Here is a 16,517-nt window from a genome sequence, read left to right on the forward strand (position 1 = left end):
GGCAGGAAGTAAGTGTCCTGCAGTGTCCGCACAGGACTTCAGAGGCGCCAGCTGTGAAGATGTGGATGGCTTAGGTCAGCATGAAGGCTCAGGGCCAGGACAGACACCTTGCACGTAGCCGCAGAGCCTTTGTCACGTTCCTTGCAAACAAACCCCCAAGGTAGTCCAGCCCAGGTAGGGGAGCCCTGGGAATGAATGCATTCTAAACTCTGCTTTACCCACCAGTCCTGCTCTGTGCTCCGTCAGCTGCCCACTGAGAAAAAGACAGTGTAAGTTGGTATTTTGTCAAGTTAACTTGACAAATTTCCAATTTAAACGGCTGTCTATTTTGAAATTATGTCTGTCTTACTTTTGGTGATAAGATGGCCTTTCTTTCATGGAATTATGGTGATGGTGGGTAATAAGTTTTTGGTTGTTTAAATGGCCTCACTTGGCTAAATTAAAAAGTTGGCAATATTGGTCCTAGACATACGGGGGAAAATCATAAAGCATTGAAGCCCAGTCTGGTTACTACTGCTCTAAGGGACTGAAATCCTGACCCTGAACCCCAGATCCAGGCCAACAGAATACCATCATCATCATCACCACCACCACCACCGACAACAGCAAAAACACTTGTGTAGAGCACTGTCCTAAGCCTTTGCATACGTTAATTAACTCCTTCTCTTGTTTTGACATCTTGCCCACCTATATCTGCCTAATATCTGGCTTTGGCCTTCCCTAGTCTGACCTAGCCCACTGTCAACTGAACCCCAGTTCTGTTGGCTCCCCTACTACAAGTTTCACAGTCTTTTCCCTGACTCCTGGCCACCTAGTAAGTAAACTCCTGCCTCGAAATTCCTAGCCAGTGGCTGTGTCTCCACTCCCTGCTGCCAAATCCATGCCAGACCCTTTATACTGACTATGTGGTTGGGCTCTTACCAGACACCATCAGACCCTCTAGATACCGAGCACCAGCCTGGAAGGAGAGCCACCTGCTGCCCAACGTTGAGCCCCCCAAGCTAACCCCCTGTCCAACTGGACCTTCCCCACTTACCTGTGTCCGACCCTCGTGGGTCCTCATTCCACCCTCCTAGAAGTCTGACTTTACTGCTTGTGTCCTTCTAGAATCTTCCCTGAACAAATGTCCCACCACTGTGTGAATCTTCTGGTTTCTGGGTATAGCCCTTCTCATGGAAAAGCAAATCTTGAGTCAAATACTATACTTTTGTCCCAGGCCTGGAGTTGTTGCTTTAATAACCATTGAGAGCATACTACATGCCACCGTTCTACACTTTACTTGTATTAACCCATGTGCACCTCACCATAAGCTTATGAGGTAGATACTATTGTCATCTCCATTTTACAAATGAGCAAACCAAAGCCCAGAGAGGTAAACTTGCCCAAGGTCACACAGCTAGGAAGTGGCAGGAATGGGCTGAATTCAGGTTCTAGAGACCCAGGCTTTAACTACCACATTGCCTGTCTTCATTTAAAGCCTAAGAAGCCCTGTGCTGGAAAGTTTGGAATCAAACAAGACTCTTTGGCTTATGAGCTCCAAGACTGTGGGAAGTCACTAGTCCTCCTAGTCTCCACTCCTGCATCTTCCATGGTTGTATGAGAATCGACACTAAGCACTTATTGTAACATCTGGTGGACACAACCATCAGCCCCGTTCTTTCCTGCATTAAAACCCTGGCAACCATAAACCTGTCACAAATGGGGCCCAAGGCATTTAATTCAGCATTCTGGAAATATCAGTCACAACTAAGAAGAATAAACCTGCATCTAGGGACTTCCCTGCTGGTGCAGTAGTTAAGAATCCACCTGCCAATGCAGGGGACACGGGTTCGATCACTGGTCCGGGAAGATCCCACAGGCTGTGGAGCAACTAAGCCCGTGCGCCACAACTACTGAAGCCCATGCGCCTAGAGTCCATGCTCTACAACAAGAGAAGCCACCGCAATGAGAAGCCCGCGCACCGTAACGAAGAGTAGTCCCCGCTCGACACAACTAGAGAAAGCCCGTGCACAGCAACAAAGACCCAATGCAACCAAAAATAAATGAATAAATAAAAGTTTTTAAAAAAACAGGTCTGCATCTATTTAAAAAAACAGGTCTGCATCTATTTGTAAAGCAGCAGTTTGAGTCTGATGGAGGCGGTGAATGCAGTGTTTTGAAGCATGGACTCCCAATTCTGGCTGCCCAGGTTTAAGTCCGGATTCCACAATAGTGTCTGACTTTGGGCACTTTTCTTAACTTCCCCAAGCCTTAGTTATTTCATCTCTAAGGGGGATGACAATCATAATAATACCTACCTCATGTAGGTTGTTGCTATCCAGCTATCTATCATCTATCATCTATCATCTATCTATCTATCTATCATCTATCATCTATCTATCTATCTATCATCTATCTATCTATCATCTATCTATCATCTATCTATCTATCATCTGTCTATCATCTATCTATCATCTATCTATCTATCATCTATCTATCATCTATCTATCATCTATCTATCTATCTATCATCTATCAATCTGTCATCTATCTATCTATCATCTATCTATCATCTATCTATCATCTATCTATCTATCATCTATCATCTATCTATCTATCATCTATCTATCATCTATCTATCATCTATCTATCTGTCTGTCTATCTATCTATATCTATCTATCTATGTGTAAAGCCCTTAGAACAGTGCCAGACACACACAAAAAGCTCGACATGAGGGTGCACTGCTATTAGCCTCTGGGCTAAGAGAACTGGGACTTTACCACCACTTCACAGTCAAGGAAACTGAGACTCCAAAGAGTTGCGTGAAATGCTCACTATAACATGGCTTTTGTGGGGTGGAATCAGAATTGAAGTTCGGAGCCTCTGGTGGAAGACTTGTGAGCTCCTTCATTTCTTCCAGTAGTTTCTTATTTCCATTTCTGATATGGCTTCAGTTGGCCCTGATTCCCAAGCCACCAGTTTCCAATCTCATTAATCAGCTTCTACAAAAGGACATTGCTGCTGTTTGGAGCAGACCCGGGCCCATTCAGCAGCTGTCCACCTACACGCTGTCCCCAGAGTGCTGGGTGTCAGTGGGGAGGGCATTTACCTCCATCAGGGGCCTAATTATGTAAACGCTGAACATTCGAGATGAAGGGGAGAGTGTGGCCTGCTCAGGGCTGATGGGTGAGCTGGCTGGTGTCATCTTCTCTATTTCACAGAAAGGAGGCTCTATCTTGAGAGCAGCTCAGCTACGGCATCTCAGTGACTTTGTTGCAGGTGATGGGGCAATGAAGGCTGAACTGGGTTAATATAATTCTCCAGTGACTCATCCCAGAAGAGGACCTGTGATGGCTCATTAAGCTGTCTTAGAACTTATTTCAGGCCCACATCCCCAGGATGAACGCTCTCAATTTGTTTATTGGGTCTCCAACAATAGGCCACTATTCTTCCCTATAATTCGGTTACACAATCTTTCCCCTCGTGTCTTTCAGCCTCCCACTGAAAATCTGCCTGCACTGAGTGTGTGCTCCCCAACCCTCTCCCAGATGCCTGACTGGCATGTCATCCCATCTTTGATGGGTAGCTCACTGCCTTCTTGCTGAGTTTGACTCTGCTCACCAGGATCCCCTACGATGCAGGCGCTTACTCGCCTGCCTGAGCAGATTTTGTTCTTTCCCTCCTAAATCTTCTCTCTCTCACTGACTCCAGACTGCGTGTAGACCTCTGAAGTATCCACCTTCTAGTGTCTAATGAATGTCCTGGGTCTTCCAATTCCCCTTTGATCCAAGGTTTTTGGGCGGATGTATTTAAATTAATTCTTTAAAAAAATATACAAATAACTCATGTTTATTGTAGAAAAAACAATACAAATCTCCCATAATTCTGCCACCTACAAATAATCTCTATAAATATTTTGGGGGATACATCTTCTTAGATCTACCTCCCCACATTCCAAAGTTTACCTCTGTGCCCTTCCTTGCTGGGGTACCTCTGATTTGTCCCCCCCAGCCTGGTGTACTGAAAGTATGCAGATGCCATTTCTTTTTTTCTTTTTTTTTTTTTTTATTTATTTATGGCTGTGTTGGGTCTTTGTTTCTGTGCGAGGGCTTTCTCCAGCTGTGGCGAGCGGCAGCCACTCTTCATCGCGGCGCGCGGGCCTCTCACTATTGCGGCCTCTCTTGTTCCGGAGCACAGGCTCCAGACGCGCAGGCTCAGTAGTTGTGGCTCACGGGCCTAGTTGCTCCGCGGCATGTGGGATCCTCCCAGACCAGGGCTCGAACCTGTGTCCCCTGCATTGGCAGGCAGATTCTCAACCACTGCACCACCAGGGAAGCCCAGATGCCATTTCTTAATGAGCATCTACTATAGGACAGGATACATTTATCAGCTTATACATGGATTGAGATTGTGGAGTCACCTTCCTCATGGCCTGGGCACAGCTCCAGGTGGGACTATCTTGCCTACATTTCTCCAATAGCCCCCTCCTGGTCTCCTGTCCTTTGCCTTGTCCTCCACAGGGCCTCCAGAGTGAGCAGACCAAGACATTAATACCACCACGTCCTTCTTCTGCTTGCAGCCTTCAGTGGCTTTCCATCTCCTTCAGGATGGAATCAGGACTGCTTAGCCTGGATCCAGTGGCTTCTCATGACATGGCTTGCTTTTCTGGTCTCTTCACTTGCTTCCCCATTAAGGTATCGGCTCTCTACCTTTGTCAGGCAGTTTGCTCTTCCTAGAGTGGGACAGCTTTTTGTGCTCCAGGATCTTTGCATCCACCGCTCTCTCTGCCTGGAATGAGCTTCCCTTCCCCCTCGTCTGTCTGGATGATTTCTACTTTTCCTTCAAGACCTAGTTCAAGCATCGCCTCCTCCAGAAGACTTCTTTAACCCCCTCCCCTCCCATCTTGTCCCATCTCGGTTCAGTGCTTCCTCTCTGCGAGGACATATTGTGTTACCTGTAGAACTTGACTCATGACTGACGATCTGCTGCCTTGTCTATGTCCCTCCCTAGATCATGACTTACATGGGGGCAAGCACTGTGTTTTTCAACTGTGTTTTTCTAGCCACTAACAAAATGTCTGGCCCATGGTTAAAATTTTTTTTTTCTTACTAGAATGTGAGAATGAGAAACATACCTGTAGCTGTCCAATGTTATTCTTGCATAGGAAGTAAGCATTTTTATTAGACCCAGGTACAGCTTACACTTCAAAATTGATTCTGACACTGTTTGTACACACTTATGATCACAAAGCTTTACCTTATATGTAAATTATCCCATTTAATATCATTTCAACCTCACAATAACCACATGAGATAAGAATTATTTCCATGTTATAGATCAGCAAGATCCAGGGATATATCAGTATCTTACAAATAGTAAATAACAGGATTGGAATTTGAACCAAGGTCAAAGCAATCACCATTCTCTGAAGAAATGATTGAGATTCGATTCTCTTTAAGGTTTTTTGAATGTAGAAATTTGTTTCCCCATCTGGTTCCTTGTAATTTAGCAGACAGATAATCATGGGTTTGCATCCTACTCAAAGGTAATGAGGGAATTTATGGCTAACTCACGGATTGGTGGGTGACTCTGGCACTGACTTTCAGTATCACTACTGTCATCAAGTTGCTCAAACCCTGCCCCTCTCTGTCCTTCTTCTCACAAGTATGAGAAAACTTTCTCCAGTCATCTTCCCTTAACCAAACGTTTTCAGCTCCACTTGAAGAGGTGGGGAATCGTTACTCACCAGTGAATTACCACCGACTCAAGTGACATAGCTGGTACTTTGACCAGCCTTTAAGATCTGAACAGAAGGACTCTGATACTGAATGTTCCTTATGGGTGGAAAAGTGCCTCGTTAGACTCTGCAGACTCTCATTCACTCATTCATTTGAAAAAACATTTACAGAGTGCCTAATAATCACAGTTAATAACAGTAGCTAACATTTATTGAGGGCTTAATATGTGAAAGGTGCTGCTCTATGCCCTTCACATGTAGTAACTCATTTAATCCTCATTGGTGGAAGATTCCCTCAGGCAGGAACTATTATTTTGACAGTTTTATAAATGAGCAAAATGAGAGACAGGGAGGCAATGTAACTTGCCCAAGGCCACACAGCCCATGGTATATGCCTCTCCCACCACGCCCAACATTATCTGCCATCTTTGGGTACCTGGAGGTGAGTGTGAGGCCCCGCCCCCAAGGAATTTATGTGCTCGTGCAAAAAAGATATGGCGCCTAGAACTGTAATACGCTGTGACCTTCCATGTGCAAGATGAAAAGAAGCATAAGAAAGGGATGTTTGGTGGCTAGCTGATGACATCAGAGGAACCAGAGAGGAGGTGACGTTTCAGCTGAGCCTTAAAGGACTAGTCTGAGTTAAGGAGATCAGAAAGGCTGGGGTCTGTTGCAGAGAGCAACCTTTGCAGTGGGGCTAGAAGCAGCAAAGTGTGGAGATGGAAGAATAACTTGCTTGAAGACAGTTCCATGGGGTTGGCTTACAGGATCCCCAGGGAAACATGGCAAGAAATGGGCTAGAATAGTAGGTTGAGCCAGGTCATGGAGGGTCTAGAGGAATTGTACTTTATTTTGTGAGAAATGGAGAGCTCTGCAAGGCGTTTTAGCAGAGGAATGGCATGATTAGATTTGTGTTATACATGTAAGCAATAGGGAAGGTAGACAAGTGGAAGAGTCAAGAAAAGGAAGCCAGGAGAATCAGTCCACCAACTCCTGGCTGGAATTACCCAGGCAAGAAACACACGGTCCCCCAAAGAAGGCACTGGTTGGAGAAGTATTTTAAGTAGAATCAACAGGACTTAATGACTTTATGCTTCTCACTTGGGTCTTATGTGGATAGGCTGACATTAACCATGGCAGGAATAAAGGAGAAGAGCTCCCTTGTTCATCTGCTTTTTTTTCAATAAACACTTGGTCAGAGAGCCAAGACCTACACCAGGTAGTGGAGATCCAGCAGCCAATCAGACACAATCCCGCCCTCGCAGAGCCCACAGTCTAGTGGGTGAGGCAGGCTGGTAAACAGACTGATTACAGTACAGCGGGGTGAGTGGGCCACTCACAGAGTGGAGTGCTTGGAGTCTGCTGATGAAGCCTTTCCATCAGTCCTGACCGGCATGACCCACCCCGGAGGCAGCACTAGTTTCTTCTCTGCTCCTTTGCTGGTCACTCTACCTCCCTGTCACTCGGGTTGTCCAGCCTGGTTTCCCCGGGGGCAAAGACCAAGAGTCCGGCATAGAAACTGGGCATCCCAGCCTGTGAGCCGTGTCAGTGCCCATCTAGGGAATCCAAGAGCCAAATGCCAGGAGGACTAGATAGAAACCCCTAGTCCAAAGGGCCAGGAATGGGGAGGCAGAACCGAGAGTTTGGAGTTGAGCAAACACGAGGCCCAAAGAAGCCGGAACTCCCGGGATGATTGTCACAACCCTGGGGAGATTTGTTTTCCCTAGTGCACGAAGAGACTGCGACGTATAATCAGTGCAAATGCTGCAAAAAGCCACGATCAATGGCAGCGGGGCCTGCAGTGATCAGTGACCGTGGCCTGCCGCTGCCTGGTAAGCACATGGTGCACGGGTGCTGGGGGCTGGCAACAGGCCCAGAGGTAGGACACCAACCAGTGTGCCTTTCCTACAGAGAAGGGCAGAGAAGTGGCCCAGTCCCCACATGCTGCCTGCCTCCTGGGTAAGCCGTGCCGATTCATCTGGGCCTGCTGTGGACCACAGAGCAGGGGCACGCTGCCGGAGACCAAGGGAGGCAGAGACGGGAGCCACTGCACAGACAACGGGGCCTGCGAGGAGGCTCGTCCCCCACCCCTCCTCCAATTCCCTCTTCACAAAGAAAAAGAAACGAACAGGGTCAGCAAGAGCTGGAAGCCGTGTTTGAGCGGAGCAAAAGCCGACCGTGCCTGCTGGCCTCTTTGGGATGTCCCCAGAATCCAGGCCCTGCTCGGAACATTCAGGGCGTGTGGAGGCCAGTAGAGAAGAAGATAATGGGAAATGAGAGACACCTTGGACAGGAAAGGGAGCAGCAAAGGAGATTTGGGAAGGAGAGTAGAAGCCAAGGCCCTGTTCCCTGTCTCTGCTTCTTACTCTGCTTACAGCGGCCTCATTCCACGTGGCCCCTTGGCAAAGGGGCTGGAGGGGAGTGGTGGCGGGACAGCCAGCAGTGAGCGGGGCACCCACTTGAGCACTTGAAGCCTGACAGCCCCTGATGGGAGATGACAGCAGGTCGACTGAGTCACGAGAAGGCAGGAAACAGGGGAGGGGAGGGGTGTGATGAGGAGGAGACCAGGCAGCTGCAGGCCACGGTCACTGATCACTGCAGGCCCCTCTGCCATTGATCATGGCTTTTTGCGGCATTTGCATTGATTATTTGTTGCAGTCTCTTCATTTTATTAACTTTAATTCCTAACTGGGTCGATCAGCAATTGTTCTTCCTGGAGGGTGTCATTATGATTATAAATAAAGCCAAGTGGAGAGTTTGGACAACCAACAGCTGTGCCGTTCTGTGCTGTAATGAGCCTGCCTCCCCACCCCCCACCCCCTCCCTGGAGAACCCATTTTCCAACAATAGATTTGTTGCTTCATTGGCTCAGATGGAAAGCTGAGGTCTCAGAGAAGCCTCACACTTCATTGTTTGGAAGGAATCAAGACTGATGTTCTAGGGGCTAATTAGCTTGGGTATTTATTGTAGCAGCCTTTTGAATTTACAGCCCATAGCAGTAAATCAATTCCAGAAATCACATCTCCTACATGAAACCTCCCTGGGTATGGTACACATTCCTTCCCACCTGACCAGCTGTCCCACAGATCTAGCCCCTTCTCTCCATGCCCATTGTCCAGGCTTCCGTTCAGGACAACGCAGTTTACACCTAGATTATTCCATAGTCCTCCTGGTTGGTCTCTCCATGTTGTGCATCTCACTTTCTCTAACATGATCTTCCTAAAACGCAAATCTCTCCATGTCTTGCCCCTGCCTTCCAGGATAAACTAGATTCCCCTTAGCAGAGCACAGAGCCTTTCATAATCTGGCCCATCTGACCCCCACACTCCTGCTGTACCACTCCAAGACCATCCCAAACACGACCAGCCCCTCATACCCCTGGACCTTTGCACATGTAATCCCTTTTCTTTGAATATCCTTCTGCCTCCTTCACATGGAAAACTTCTATCCACCCTTCAAGGCCCAGTCCAAATACCTTCTCAAATGAGTCTTGTTGAACTCCTTCCAAAAGACACCATTCCTTGGAGCTCCCACTGGACTTTACATTCACTTCTCTAATTGTTTGCTCTCTTGCCCTTATATGTCCATCATTGCTTGGTCTAATATTTGTCCTCTACTGTCTTAAACCCTGTGTGTCATTGTGTCGTTCTGGAAATGTAGATGCATTTTGGGCAGGGATTCTACCTCTGATATGGTTTTTTTTTCTTTAAGGCCCAGCCCAGATAAGGGCCCTATGTAGATGGTGTAGGAATGTTCTACGTTATAAAGCTGCTACTGCATACATGACTAAGTGTTTAAACCACTGCTTCCACTAGAATGTTCTGTGATATTGGAAATGTCCTATATATACATTGTCCAACGTGGTAGCCACTAAACCCCTTGTGTTTATTGAGCACTTGAAATGTGACTGGTACAGTTGAGGAACTAAAAGCTTGATTTTATTTAATTTAACTAATTTAAATTTATTTACTTATTTAATAAATTTATTTATTTATTTATTTTTGGCTTCATTGGGTCTTCGTTGCTGTGCGCGGGCTCTCTCTAGTTGTGGTGAGTGGGGGCAACTCTTCGTTGTGGTGCACAGGCTTCTTATTGCGGTGGCTTCTCTTGTTGCGGGGCACCGGCTCTAGGCGCACGGGCTTCAGTAGTTGTGGCCCACGGGCTCAGGAGTTGTGGCTCGCGGGCTCTAGAGCGCAGGCTCAGTAGCGTGGCGCATGGGCTTCGTTGCTCCATGGCATGTGGGATCTTCCTGGACCAGGGCTTGAACCTGTGTCCCCTGCATGGCAGGTGGATTCTTAACCACTGCGCCACCAGGGAAGCCCTAATTTAAATGTAAACAGCCACATGTGGCTAGTGGCCACCATAGTAGAGAGCACAGGTTTGGATCAAGCCGATTTAGAATAAAAGTTAGCCTAAAGAGGCAGCCTACCTGTATCAGATTTAGCACCTCACAGCTATATCACAATCTTTTTTTTTTTTTTTTTTGCGGTACCCGGGCCTCTCACTGTTGTGGCCTCTCCCGCTGTGGAGCACAGGCTCCGGACGCGCAGGCTCAGCGGCCATGGCTCACGGGCCCAGCCGCTCCGCAGCACGTGGGATCCTCCCGGACCGGGGCACGAACCCATGTCCCCTGCATCGGCAGGCGGACTCTCAACCACTGCGCCACCAGGAAAGCCCTATATTACAATCTTTGAATAAAATAAGCGCTAACAGTGATAATAATAAGGAGTTGAATGATATTTTCGTGGCTCAAACTGGGACTCTATCACAGGGTCGTCAACCCAGTCAAACTTTTGAGGGTCTGGGGCCATGTCACCCGTGGCCTTGATTAAAACATGTGCAGACTGGCAGGATCCTGCCAGTAAGTGCTTTCTAAAGAGTCAGCTTGAAAACAACTAAGTGAGTGACTCCTAAATGGGTAGTGATATTTTCCCAAGCAGGGAGAAAGGTTTCTAAGGTATCCCGAGGTCTGAGAGACATTACAGCCCGAGATTCTTATGAAGAAGAGCTTAATTTACCCCTAAGGAGCCATTTATTGGCCTGGGCCTAAAAACTTCAGAACAGGGGGAGACTAGGGCCAGCCCAGGAAATGTGCAGTGCCAGGCTCATAGGTTTCCTTAAACTCCTGCTCCAGTGGAAGATCTTTATGCTGCCTGTAATTTCCTACCTCTTAGCAATTAGCAAAGCATATGAACACGAAAAGAAAGGTTCAGGACTTCCCTGGCAGTCCAGTGGTTAAGACTTCGCAGAGGGTGCTAGTTCGATCCCTGGTCTGGGAGCTAAGATCCCACATGCCTCGGGGCCAAAAAACCAAAAGTGATATTGTAACAAACTCAATAAAGACTTTAAAAAAGGTCCATATCAAAAAATGTTAAAAAAAAAAGAGAGAAAGAAAGAAAGAAAAAGAGAAAGAAAGGAAGAAAGAAAGAAAGAAAAAGAAAGGTTCATCCTTTCTCTTTGGACAGCTGCATCATTTGGAGTTAGGGGTGTCCAGAGCTCTCTGGTGACTGATGGCAAGGTGGAACAATGTGACAGGGAGGTGAGAGCTGGGGTGGGACTGACAGCAAAAAAGTGAAGTTCTCCAGCTACAGGCTGCCTGCTCCAGCTATCAGCCCACGCTGGTGAAGAGGGAGGGCTCGGGAACAGAAGTACCCACCGCCCCCGGCCTGGGGAAGAAACGGTTTTACCTTGGGGGTGGCAGGCAGAGAAGTCAGGGTGAGGCTGCCAGTGTGGCAGCAGCTCTGTTTAAAAACACTCTCACGGGATGGTAAGAACTAGCAAAAGGAAAATAATTATGGCATTTCAGCTAACAATGCATCTGCTTAAACTCAGGTATAAATAAATCCTTAGGCCCTTCTCTACACAGCGCAGTCCATTAATCTCAACCTTGAGCTGCCGCTCTGCGGGGAGGGAGGGCAAGGGAATGTTTCCTGGAGAGGCAAGGGGGCTCCCTCCTGCTCCCTGAAGCACCAAACCACCTACAAAACCAGCTCAGTCCCTGAGGAGAAGAAAAGGTCAAGATGCAGAACAGGGAAGGGCTGCATTCAAAATCCCTCCCCCTCATACATTGTAAAATGGTACAACCATTTTGGGAAACAGTTTGGTGGTTTCTTAAAGAGTTAAACGTATGCTTATCATACAGCCCAGCCATCCCACTTCTAGGAACTAATGCAAGAGAAATGAAAACATACATCCACGTAAAGACTTATATGTACGTGTTCGTAGCCACTTTCTTCATAATAGCTGCAACCCAGAAATAACCCGAATGTCCAAAAAACAGGGAATGAATAAACAATCTATGAGATATCCGTACGGTGGAGTATTAGTCAGCAGTATAAAGGAAAGAACTACCAATAGACACGATGACATGGATGAATCTCAAAATTATTATGCAGAGCGAAAAAAGTCAGACACACGAGGACAAGCAGCATGGTAACCTGTATCAAATCTAATCTATAGGGACAGAAAGTGGATCAGTGGGTGCCAGGGGCCGGTGCCTGGGGCCAGTGTAGGGGCTGGTGATTGACTGGGAAGGGGTCTGGAGGGAATCTTTTACGGTGATGGAGATGTTCTACACCTTGATGATTGTGGTAGCTACTCAAGTATATGCACTTACCAACTCATTGAACGGTACATCTAAAATGAGTACATTTTATTGTGTATAAAATAGGTATACTTTATGGTATGTAAATTGACCTCAATAAAGTTGATTAGAAAAATAATTCCTTCCCAAGAGCCTGGATGAGGGGCCAAAGCCCCCATCTTGTCAGAGTGACCACAGGCCTGAAGCTTGTCCTACAATAATCTTACCACGAGCAGGCAAATGTCTTCCCAGAAAGCCTAAGCAAAGATCAGGGCAGTCTCCCTCAAGGCCTGGTAATACCGCCAAGCAGGATAGCAGCTCCCTGGTGCCCTGGAAAAGGCTCCTCTCTGGCCCTTGATTCTTAAAAGTCTAGAATTTCTGGCTGAACAAGAAGGCCTGGGCCCAGTCCCTGGGCAGCTTCTCCTCAGCTCGGGGCAGGACGCCTAGCCACTCCTCACGCAGGTGCCGGCCTGCTGCCCAAGCACGGGGCCCGAGGGCCCTGCCAGGTCCCCCTAGGGGCAGAGGTGGGAGACCGCCCAATGCCCAGCCCGCCCTCTGCCCCTACACCGCACCACGGTGGCAGGGTCTCTGCCTAGAGAGCAGGCTCGCAGGGGAGGGAAGCAAGGCCCCAGCACTCAACCTGGTCCCCCAACCAAACTCTGGGCCAGGGGGCCCAGAGAGTCACCCAGACCTTGACTCTGAGTGGGGATGGTTTAACAGCCCCCAGAGAGGCAGGGAGTCGGTGACAGGACAGGGCCTGGAGGCGTGGACTTTGAACTCTCAGCCCGGTGCCCTTTCCCCCACTTCAGACTGGGCTCCCAGTTACTTTCTGGGGGCAGGGTTTTTAATGGGGCTGGTTCTGAACAAGAGTTCTCCAGGGCAAGGCCTGTGAAACAAAGGGACTGTCTCCCGCAGTGGCTGGCGGCCCCTGGGGAGTGGGGCCTGGGACCGGATTCTGCTCACCATAGGATCTGGCCTTCCAGACTGCCCGGGTCCTCAAGGGTCCCGGAGCCCCACCTCCTCTGCTCTGTCTGGATTCACCTATCTCTCCTTGTCTCTGTCTCTCCGCCTCTCTCTGTCTTTGCCTCCCCTCCCCCATCCCCTGTTGTCACCTGCCCCTGTTTCTCCTGCCCTGCTCAATCTCGCCAATCCACAGGCTGTTCATTCCCAGGGGTCCCCTCCCCTTATCTTCCTGGCAGCTGTTGGCCTTGGCCTGGAGGTACAGGATTAGTTAACTCTTCCTCTCCTCCCACCCACTGCATTTCCAGAGAATGAGCAGCAGCAGAGCACCAAGGGCGGCCTAGGGTTAGAGTTCAGGAAGTTTGGGGTCTGGCCCTACCTGCCTCATCGTGTGCCGTGAGCTGGGCCCTTGCCCCCTGCATCTCAGTTTTATCAGCTGTAAAATGAGAACATCTTACCTTTTTACTATCCCAGCTCTGCACCACCCCCCAGCATACACACACGTTCCATGTTTTAAAAGTTTAGAGCTATCAAATTACATTTTTCAGTAATTATTAATTCAGGAGCCAATTTTGTATGAAACAAAACCAACCAAAGCTTCTGAGCAGCATGCCATGGTTTTGTTTCACATAAAACAGGATCTGGAATTAATAATTACTGAATAAAGGTGCGTTTATCATATTTTCCATTATAACTCCAGCAAAGAAACTTGACATTTTAGTTAAGCCTGTGTAGCCTTCACACAGATAAATGTTCTATTTCTGCTAGGCTTTTGGAAAGATAAAAATCAACTCCAGGTCTCTTCCTCCCCGCTATTTTCTGATCTCAGGTGCGAAGTGGGCAGCCAAGGATAGGTGATCTTTAAGACCCCTTGTATTGCTGGAGTAGTAGGTCCGAGTGTGTCTCACTGGCTATCGTATCAGTCACTCATTAGGCACCAACATCATTGGTCCCGCCTACCAATGGCTGGCCTCCCATCAGGTAACAAAGAGAATCGCCAGCAGGACAGGGCCTGGGCCCCAAGACCCGCCCACAGCACGAACCCTTCTGCTCCTCACCTGCCAGCCCAGCCCGCAAGTAACCCCAGAATTCAGAGCTAGTGATCATGGAAGCAGGAAGAAGCCATGGTCGTCAGGAACGCCTCAGGATTTTCCCGAGGGAAAGAAGCCAGTTGCCTTGGCAAGGAGACAGCACTTGGGAGGAGAGGCTGTATACCAGACCATCTCGAGGGGCTTAAAGCGAATGTGCAAGGAGAGCTGGTCCCCTCGGCACAGCCGCCCACTCCGTACCCTTGCTGTAAACACCTCCCCTCATTCCACAGGAGGGGGACGGAGGCCCAGGAGTGTCACTTCCTTGCCATTCTCTTTTTTTCTCTGTCCCCGCCCCCCCTCCACTGCTGCCCGCCCGGCATCCCAGGTTCCCATGGAATAGGTCAAAGGCACTGAGCTGGATGGGATAACCTGGGTTTCTAATCTGGGACCCGAAGTGAATTCCAGGTCGGTAGCCCCTGCTCCTAACTTTGTTCCCTACTGGACACTCCACGTGATATCTTAGAAGTACCTCCAATTCAGCCTGCTCACACCAGCCCACTTTCCCCCTTTGGTGGGGGAGCTGCCCCTCTGGCAGGGCTCCATAGCTTTGCACCTGGCCACCGATCACCCAGGCTCTGCCTTCGGACCCAGGGGACCCGCCACCAGCTACTCTTCACCCCTCTCAGCCCAGGCCTCATCCTAGCCCTCCTAGAGCACGGTGGTGGCCTCCCAGCCTCCCACCCACCCCCACACTAGAGTCAGAGGGGACTCTTCACTTATGACCGATCGCTCACAACCTTCGTCAAAACCTTGAGTGACTTCATCGTACAAAGATTCTGCGTATGTGCAGAAGGCAGAACGAGGAGAAATGAAGGAATGATGGAAGTTCTTGGAGGAAAAGATGGGGAACCATTCATTAGACTCAGAAACATGGAGTGCCTGGCTCAAGGTCACCCAGCAAGGCAGAGGCAGAGTGGCATGTTTGGGGGACAGTAGTGCTCTCTTTTCACCAGGGCAGCTGACCACCCCTCCCCCCTGTCGCCCCCACTGGATACTGGAGCTTCCATGTGCCCTAATCTTGCACACTCTTTCACACCTCTGCTTCTTTATTCATGCATCAGTGCCCTTCCTCTCTTCCCCCACCTCCAGTTAGCCAGCTGCCCAAGCCTAGCTGAAATTCTTCCTCCTCCAGGAAGCCTTCCCTGAATGCCTGTCCTGGCACACCTCTCTCCACGTCACTCAGCACTCTCAGACTTAGGTTAGAATTATTCCTGTGCATGCCCGCTAGGAGGGGTGGGACTCATCTTACTCACCTTCATATCTCCAAGAGCACCCTGCACAGTGCCTGGCCTGTCACAGGTGCTCAACAGGTATTTCTGGAATGAATTATCATTATATTTATACTGTCATTATAAATGTCTGGCATGGACAGAGCCCTCATTTGAATAAGCCACTGGACTCAGTATGCAAGTCAGAGTGCATGTGTCTTCACAATGATTAACCCTGACGATTAGCCCCATTTCACAGGTGGGAAGACTAAGACTCAGAGGAAATAAGTAACTTGTCTGGGTCTCACTGTTAGAAGGTGGCAGAACTGGTACTCGACCCCAGTGTGGCTGATTCGAAAGCCTGATGCGGCCCTGTGACTCTGGATGTCTGTGCTCTGTCTGCAGCCCAGATGACAGTGCAGCCGGGCCAGGTGAGCCGTTGGCGAGGGCCCCAGGATTCTGCCGGCCCCAGGTGGCCTTTCTAGCTTCATGACACAGGCTCCACTCAGACCTGCTTTGTGGATGACCCTGGTAGTTTAGATCCTGCCCTGGAATCCTGAGTCCAGCCAGGTGACAAGAGTCCTTAACTGGCCCCCTGCCACAGGAACACAAAGTACCTTTGCACACAACCTCTCTTTGCTGGTGATGGCAAACAGGGAAGGCCCAGGGCAAAACGGTAAGGTGGCAGGAGTTTGTTTTGGACGGTGTTTGCAGCCTCTCTGTTCTGTTCTCTTCCCACTTGGGGTTTCCTGCTGGCTGCCCCCTCCCCTTGCTGCAGACTGCCTGCTGCGGTGTAACCCGTTTGTAGCTCAGAGTGGTGTGAAAGGACTGCCGAGGGAACCTGAGGCTTTGGGGAGATTTGTGATGAAGCGGGGCTTTCTCCTTGGTCATGGAATCTGGACCAACCGAGAGCTGGTCCCGAAGAGAGCCTGTGATTGTTTGGCCCCTTGAGTGACCCC

Source organism: Leucopleurus acutus (assembly GCF_964270905.1).
Source record: "Leucopleurus acutus genome assembly, chromosome: 19".
NCBI classification, from domain to species: domain Eukaryota; kingdom Metazoa; phylum Chordata; class Mammalia; order Artiodactyla; family Delphinidae; genus Leucopleurus; species Leucopleurus acutus.